Genomic DNA, 9,526 nt, shown 5'->3' on the forward strand with positions numbered 1-9,526 from the left:
TGGACTGCTAAAAGAACTAACAAATCTGTCCTGGAGGAAGTGCAGCCGGAAGGCTCCTTGAAAGCAAGAATGGCCAGACTTCGTCTCACCTACTTTAGTCATGTTATCAGAAGGGACCATTCCCTGGAGAAGGATGTCATGTTTGGTAAGGTGGATGGTTGACAAAAGAAGTGAAGGCCTTCAACAAGACGGATTGACACCGTGGCTGCAGGGATCATGAGCTGGTGTGCTACTGGGAGTGTTTCGTTCTGCTGTGCATAGATAAAGTCACTATGAGTTGGAGACAACTTGACAGCACCTAACAACAATAACATGGGCTAGAAGTCCATTGTCCTTTCTGGGTTTTCTTCCCTGTAAAATGAATGTTGGCACCAAACGTAAGTCCTTAGACTTTCTTATGGTCTAGCAGCAGTCTTGGAAACTGCTCATGTATTTTCAAGATCACAAAATGCCTGTTGGCTATCTTAAAAGTAAGCTAAGTAAAATGTACACAAACTAAGAAAAATTATGCTTTTATTATAATTTATTGGTTTAGAACTTTCCAAAACTCTCCATTTCCCTTTAGTAAAGGTCAATATCTTTCCAATTGCCTCTAAGCCTGTGAATCACCTCTTTTTCCATCCAAACTGTTGCTCTGGGATCATTTCCTATAACAATCTCTTTGGAGTCTGTCCAGCAGTGTTGGGACTGGCTGTTTTCCTGCTACTCTGGGTATGATTTGGGATGGACTTTCCACTGGCTGCTTCTGTGTTTGGAATCCTCACCTCTCTGATATCTGTGTAACTCACTCCCTCGCCCCCTTTAACTTCTCCTACCTCCCTAGGTTCTACACTGGTCCTCTATTTTCAATTACAAGCTGCTCTCCCCACCTTCACCGTCACCTCCAGGGCTGCCTCCCTTACTTTGGTTTACTTTTTTCCATAGCACTTATCAACTCAAAATATATAATACAATTTGTTTATTATTGTTTTGTGGCTTGTTTATTTTTTACTTTACTTCCTCACTAGAAATTATGCTCCATGAGGATCTGAACTTTTAATATTTTATTCAATGTCATATTCCAAGTTTTCAATGCTTGGCACATAACAGGCACTGTATGCGTATGCAATTATTGAATGAATGCACACATTTTTTTCTGAATTCTGTCAACACAATGTTTGCACATAATTTATCCCTTGAAACCAACTGTTACTGGAAATTTTAAATACAAAATTGGGAAAGACAAATCAATTATTACTAAATATAGTTCACTTAATAGACACAGTCTTTCAAATATAATGTAGGTTAACACTAGTGAAATCAAGGGTTTTGAGGCTGGTGCAGGACCAGGCAGTGTTTCTTTCTGTAGTACATTGAACTGCTATGAGTCAAAGCCAACTCAATGGCACCTAACAACAACAGTGAAATCGTGGTGAAGATTGTTAATAAAGACATTTTCTAAAAACCCGTTTGAACTTCTCAAAAGTGTGTGAGTGTGTGTTATGAGGAGTTTAAAGTGGATGTCAGAGCTAGTGGTTTCTGAACAGAGGTCATCATACTGAGTTCTGCAGCCCCAATATTAAACAAAGTGTCATTGGATATGCTCATTAAATCTCTGGGCATCTGGCTTTGAGTGAAGTTAGAAAAAAATATTGCCCCCAACTTTATTTTTTTCCTTTTACTGGAACTTAGCACTTAAGGGGAAATATTTTTATTATTTTATCAAGTAGAAAGAACCAAGAAGACACAGTATTTTATTTCCTGATTATCTCTCTCTACTAACTTGCTATTTATCTCTGTGGGGAAAACTACAGGTAATAATTAGAGAATTAAACCTCCCTTACTCACTCATGCAATGCACTCTCTCACTTGCCATTTGGTATTTATTTTCCAGATGAAGGAGTTTAATTTATTTTTCTTTCTTCCCTTGGGTCCACAGCTGCCTGACCAGGAACAGCCTCCAGCTTTGGCTGAAAGGGACTTCCATTTTCATTCTCCTACGAGTTTCATCCATCTTTGGGCAGGCAAAGAAATGTGCCAGTGTAATGAATCTAGTCCACCTTGGGTAGCAATGGATGGACAAACTCCTCATGGGTAGGAGAGGCTGCCTTCTCATTCCTGGGACACAGCTTCCCCTTGACCTCTCATTATTGACACTGTGTTGTAATTAAGGTGTGGGTCAACTTGACTGGCTGTGGTTTTGGGTGGCTTGGCAGCTGCATATAGTTAGTCCCCATGAGGAGACTGCAATCACCTCCATTGTGGAATCTGCTGTGACCAGCTAAGTAATTGAAGGGAAGTGAATTTTGGGGTGTGGCCTGCTTCCAGTACATATGGACAAGCTTTGGGAAAGATCTGTAGCTTTTTGGCACATTTGGATCCTGCATTTGGCCAAGTGTTCATGTCTAGTTCCTGGACTTGAACCGGTAGCCTATCCTGTTGCCTGCCAATCATGGGATTGTTCCTGGACTTGAGCTAGTGACCTGCTGTGTTGCCTGCTAATCTTGAGATTATGCCATTTTACCTATCAGTCTTGGTTTGACAGCCTAATCAGCCAACAGCTGAACAAGTCCAAAGAAGCCTCCAGCTCCAGTGGGCCTGGAACAATGGACAGAGCTGAAGCCCAAGGTTGTAGGGCCTCAGCCTTTAGAGCTGGCACCCTGAATTTGGACTTTTAGTCTCCTAAACTGTAAAAGATTAAGTTCCTCTTTCTTAAAGCCACCCATTTATGGCATTTCTGTTACAGTAGCTCTAGAAAACCAGGCACACTGCCAACAAAGTAGACTTCAGCGATTGTGGATTTCACTTTCATAGAACCAGAATGCTCCTTAGATGTGAGGATGATGAGACTTTGATTGCTGACTTCAAACACATCATTAGTAAATACCAATCTCTGGAAAATGATATTATGTTTGGTAGAGAATTAGTGAAAATGAAGGGAATCACCGATGAGATAGATTGACATACAGCCATAATCGTGGAGTCAAACATACCTGTGATCACAAAGATAGCTCAGAACTGGACACTGTTTTATTCTGTTATACATCAGGTCACCTGGAGTTGGAACCTACCAGCAGAAATGAACAATATCAAACTTTCATACATGTGTCCAAGACAGACCTATAACCACTCCTTCATTCCACATGGTACAGCCGAGGGGGGCAAGAATGTTTCACAGGGCCCCCAGACCACAGAAAGGAATTAAGCTGAGAGAGCTGTGCACTAGGAGATATTCTGGTTTTTAAGATACCTGCTAATCAACATCAACCTGAGCTTCCCTAACAGGCTGTCTGTCTGCCTTGCCCCCACTCACACATTTCCTTCAGGCAAAAGCCAATGTTTTCTGCCTTCTCTCAAACAGGTTTAGATGCCGAAGAGAGTGAAGCTCCGAAGATGAACACTGCTTCGCTTTGCCTTCAAAGCTTGATTTTCTACACCAAAACCTATATTTTACTCAGTAGCTGAACCTGGGAAAATTGACCTTTTAGGGGTGGTGATGTCTTGCTTTATCCAAGGGTGTGAACTTATTGTATGGCCCCAACAAACAAACCCTTCTGAATACAGTATGACAAGCCCAACCTTCATACAGAGGATACTTTCCTATGCCTTAATTTCATCATATGTGAAATGGTACCTAAGGGATTATTTTGAGGACTAAATGTAAAATACTTAGGAAAGTGCCAGGCATATAGTGGATGTTATTGAAATTCTAACTGTTATTGTATCTTTGGAAGCAAGAAATGTAATCTAAATATAAGGTGGAGCTTTATTTGTTCCAGCCTGTGTGGGTAGTTGCACTCAAAGAAGCACAACCCCCAAATAATTTAAGATAATTCAGATCTTTACTTCTGCTCTTGAAAACTGTGTAGGCACAGGAAATAGTTTATTGCTATATAGATAGAGCCTGGGGTTGCCAGACATACACGAAAGCTACTCACTGGGTATTTGGTTTAGAGACAGCAAGTCCCAAGACCAAACTAAAGACATCTGGTGCTGGCAGTGGAAATGTTAAGCAGGTATCAAAAAAAAGAAAGAAAGAAAAGAAAAGAAAAAAAAAAGCAACAACAAAAAAACCCAAACTCACTGCTATCAAGTCATTTCCTACTCATAGTGACCCCTCCTTGGGTTTCTGAGGTGGCATCTCTATGGAAGTAGATGGCCAATCTTCCTTCTGAGGAGTGGCTGGTGGGTTTGAACTGCCAGCCTTCTGGGAAACAGGTACAGTGAGAAGATAAGCCATACACCTTGCGGTAAAGTGAGAACAATAGTAATAGCCAACTTTTACTCAATGATTATTAAGTATCAAGCATTGTGCTAAGAGGTTTACAAGCATTATATAATTTAATGTTCACATTATCACAATGTGGTCAGTACTATTGGTATCCCCATACTATTAACATTCTTGTTTTACAAACAAGGAAGCTGAAACTCAGAGAAGTTAAATTACACATTGACGTCACACAACATCTAAGTGGCAAGTCTATAAACTCACACTGAGAATATTTCTCTCTTACCTAAAAGCCCACTCGGACTCACAACCATCAAGTCAACTCTGACTCATACCTATCCCTATTGGGTTTCCAAGTCTGTAAATCTTTATGGAAGCAGTGTCTCATCTTTCTTCCACAGAGCAGCTGATGGGTTTGAACCACCAAACTTTTGGTTAGCAGCCAAATGGTTTAACCACCATACCACCAGAAATCCTTTACAACTCAAGAACTACCCAACTCCTTTAAGACTCAACAACTACCCAATTCAGAGCCAGATCGTTATAGCATCAACCAGATGCCAAATTCAAAAGGCTGACACAGACAGTGGTTGGAAATAGGAAGTGAAGATCCCCATGGAGCAAGTTGCAGAAGCAGTCTTGAAGATGTTGAGTAACTTCTGTTGTGTTTAATTCACACATTCCCGTTCTGCCATCCTCTCTGGCATGACTGTTGGTCTTTAAAGCAGCAATGCTCCATGAAATGGCTGGGGGAAAGATCTTGTAAGTCATGGAGTTCCTCTTTTGTTTCATCCATTAATTCTATGAACATTTATTGATATGCTAGGACTGAATTGTCTACTTAACTACAGATTTAGACAGAGTCCCTATCACCAAGGAACCCACAATCCAGTGTGAAGAATTTACAATGTAATGAGAACTACAATGTAGATGTTTATGAGGTAGGCTTCCAATTCTTCAGATAACTCTAAAGAGGAGCAGGAATTTATCTCAGATGTGGAAAGAAGGCATTCCAGGGATAGAAAAGAAGCCCTGCTGGCACAGTGGTTAAGTGCTCATCTGCTAACCAAACAGTTAGAGATTTGAACCCTGTGGCTAACCCATGGAAGAAAGATGTGGCAACCTGCTTCCATAAAGATTACAGCCTTGGAAACCCTATGGGGAAGTTCTATTCTGTCATATACGTCACTAGACGTCAGAATTGACTTGATGGCAGTGGGTTTGGTATTGGATTTACTTTTCTTTTGACAGAAGATGAATTAATGCCTTTGAATTCTGGTGTTGGTGAAAAACATTGAATATACCATGGACTGCCAGAAGGACAAACAAACATGTCTTGGATGAGGTACATCCAGAATGCTCCTTAGAAGCAATGAAAGGTAGCGAGACTTTGTCTCACATTCTTTGATCATGTTATCAGTAGGGATGAGTCTCTGGAGAAGGACATCAGGCTTGGTAAGAGAGAGGGTCAGTGAAAAAGAGGAAGACTCTGGATGAGATAGATTGGCCCAGTAGCTGCAACAATAAGCTCAAATGTAGCAATGATTGGGAGGGTGGCATATGGCCAGCAGTGTTTTGTCCTGTTATACATACAGTCATTATAGATCAGAGCCAATTTCATGGCACCTAACAAGAACAATTATTTTACCAAACCAACATTGTTACCACTCATCTGTCTTAAAATGCATGGGTATTTGCTAAATACACTTCTTGCTAGGGCTTATCCTGGTTTGTGAAGGGCATGATTGATTGGGTCTCAGGTTCTTAGCTACAAGGAAGAGTGTGATATCAATAATATTTTCCTGTGACTTCCAACACACGTGCTAGCGGCATGTCCCTCCCCTGGCTCCAACTCCTGCAAGGAAGTGGCCTGACTCCACATCTCCCCACCTTGCTTTGGCCTTGGGGATGCAGGACTCAGCTTTTCCTTCTCAGATGTGCCCTTTAACAGTTGCCCTTTCTCTCCATTCCAACTGCTGTCCTCCTTGACGTTGGCAGGTGTCCAAACCCTCATTGTTTTCCTTGCATGAGATGGTGGAGCAGCACTCTGTAAATTGTGCACCAGCCCCACCCCGCCTGGACAGCCTGTGTGCCCATTGTGTTTGTGTGGAGGTAAATTATTGAGCAATGGTGGTGTAAATGATTCAGAGGTGAAGGTGGGAAGGTCAGCTTTAGAATGAGCCTGTCTTGGGGAAACTTAATGGATCCTGGCATGCAGTGGGCCCAGGTCCAGGGCAGAGCTGTGCACATCTCATTTACCCCTGGTACCTGTTGGCTTCCTATCCCCGCCTGTCATCAGATACTACCCTCCATTAATAATTCTTGTGGGTTGAACTATGTTCCCCAAAAGCTATGTTCAAGTCCTAATCCCTATACCTATGAATCTGAACTAATTTGTAATTGGATTTTTGCAGGTATTACTAAGTAAGATGAGGCCATTAGAGCAGGCCCTAACCTCTTTAAGACTGGTGTCCCTAAAGAGAAGACACTCCGTGAAACAAACAGGGAGGACACAATGTGATGACAGAAGCAGTGATTTGAGTTATGCTACCACAAGTTCCGCAATGCCTAGGGCCACCAAGAGCTAGAAGAGGCAAGGAAGAATTATTAAAATTAATAATAATATTGAACATGGCCCTGCTAAAACCTTGATTTTGGCCTTCTAGCCTCCAGCACTGTGAGAAAATGCATTCTGTTATTTTGAGCCACCCAGTATGTGTTAAGGCACCCATAGGGAACTAATACAATAAGCACTGTATTTTAAAATCCATTCTCGCATTTGGTGCTGCCTCACCTATGCAAAACGTCTTGTCTGCAGGGTCCCAAACCAGTTGCCATCAAACTCAACTCTGACTGATGACAACCTGGTAATTCAGAGTAGAGCTGTGCTCTGCAGGGTTGCCAATGATTGGTGTTTTGGAAGTAGATTATCAGGCCTTTCTTCCAGGGTACTGTTGGATGAATTCAGTCCTCTTGCCTTTAGCAGCCCAGTGTGTTAACTGTTCACACCACTGACTGACTGCTCTCTCACAGACTGCTCTGCAAGGTAGGCAGTCTCAAGATAATGTGGTCTAGCAGCCTCAGTTTGGGCAAAACATCTTCCTTGTGTCAGTTGCTGCTCCACAGTCCCAACTGCGAGGTGCTGCCCCCTGCCCCCACCACTGGGCCCAGGTCCACATTTCATTATCAAAGCCAGAGAGGGCCTCAGTGCCCGAAGGTCTTCCTCCCACTTCTAGCTTGGGATCCAATACAGAAACCAAGGAGCATTTTCAGGTCGGCCTCAGCCAGCCCAGCGTTCCTCTGAGTCCCCATCATGAGGGACAAAATCCAAGCTCACTGCCTCAATAAAGACTTCTTCCTATCCCCACAACCCCTGGCAAACAAACAAACAAAAAACAATGTGGTTTAGTGAAAGGAACTGGATCTAGATAGACTTGGGTTTGAGTCTAGCTTTTTTCCACCTTTCTGGACCTCAGTTACATCTTCGTGAATTAGACATCATGAAAACAACTCTGAATTGTTAACATCTCCATGTGAATTCCTGGTAGAACACATACTACTAAAACAAATTCTTTAATCTCCCACACCTACCCTGTCAACAAACCTGCCCTGGAGTATTCTCCATCTGGGGGAACAAGAGCACTGTTGATATATTTTCTGGTCCTGTCTGCTCCACCTCCAGTGTGCAAACCTGATCAGACCATTCTGCTGTTCCCTGGCTAAAGCCTCCATCAGTCAGTTGCATCATTGTAAAGCCTCCTCACTCTTCTCTCAGATGTCCCTTCACCAGTCCTGCCCTATCTTCTCCACAGAGCAGTCAAGGAGATCTTAAAGCTAAAAAAAATCAGGCCAATTCATGACAACCTTCTAATGGGTGCTCATCACTCTCAAGATAAAATCCATTGTCATTCTATCACCTACAGGCTCTATGTGACCCGTTCCTGGCCACCTCTCCTTCTTTAACACTGACCATCCGACCATCCGACCATCCGATTCCATGAATATTCAATGTGTGCCTTTGAGGATCATGACTATTGGTAACTTCTCTGCCTGACTTCTTGAAGGATGAAGCTTTGTCAGTCTTATTCATCCTGGTAGCCCAGGTGAGGTTGTCAAATAAAATATGGGTGCCCAGTTAAATCTGAATTTCAGATCAACAATGAATTATGATAGTGAGATAATGTACATCAGCAGAATAAATAATGATTGAAATCCTTTGATTGGCAGTAATATGAACAATATGTAATAAGGAGCTATTTTGATGTTGTTGTTACTAAAAGCCATTGAATTGGTTTTGACTCATAGCGACCCTATGTACAACAGAACAAAACACTGCTCAGTCCTGTTCCATCCTCTCAATCGTTGCTATGCTTGAGCCTGTTGTTGCAGGCACTGTGTCAATATATCCTGCTGAGTATCTTCCCCTTTTTTGGTGACCCTCTACTTTACCAAACATGATATCCTTCTCCAGGGACTGCCCCTTTTAATAACATGACCAAAATATGTCAGATGAAATCTGGCCATTCTTGCTTCTAAGGAACATTCTGGCTGCACTTCTTCCAAGATATATTTGTTTGTTCTTCTGGTAGTCCATGGTACATTCATGTTCTCCACCAACACCACAACTGAAATGCATCAATTCTTCCACGGTCTTCCTTATTCATTGTCGAACTCTAACATGCATATGAGACTATTGAAAAGACAATGCCTTGGGTTAGGTGCACCTTCATCTTCAAAGTGACATCTTTGTTCTCTAACACTTTAAAGAGGTCTCTTGCAGCAGAATTGCCCAATGCAATATATCATTTGATTTCTTGACTGATGCTTCCATGGGTGTTGATTGTGAAACCAAATAAAATGAAATCTTTGACAACTTCGATCTTTTCTCCATTTCTCATGATGTTTCTTACTGGTCCTGTTGCGAGGATTTTTGTTTTCTTTATGTTGTGATATAATCCACACTGAGGCTGCAGTCCATGACCTTCATCAGTAAGTGTTTCAAGTTCCTCTTCACTTCAGCAAGCAAGGTTGTGTATTCTGCCTATCACAGGTTGTAATGAGTCTTCCACCAATCCTAATGCTACATTCTTCTTTATGTAGTCTAGCTTTTCATATTATTTGTTCAACATACAGATTATTTGTCACATACCTTTGCTAATTTTAAACCATGCAGTATTTCTTTGTTCCATTTGACCTACTGACTCTTGATCTATATATAGGTTACTCATGAGCGTAATTACATGTCTGAGAATTTCCATTCTTTGCAATCTTATCCATAATTTGTTAAGTTCTTGACAAGATCAAAATATAATTTGTTTT

The sequence above is a fragment of the Orycteropus afer genome, unplaced genomic scaffold (assembly GCF_000298275.1).
Source record: "Orycteropus afer afer isolate SDZICR_OR568_19922 unplaced genomic scaffold, OryAfe1.0 scaffold00545, whole genome shotgun sequence".
Classification (NCBI taxonomy): domain Eukaryota; kingdom Metazoa; phylum Chordata; class Mammalia; order Tubulidentata; family Orycteropodidae; genus Orycteropus; species Orycteropus afer.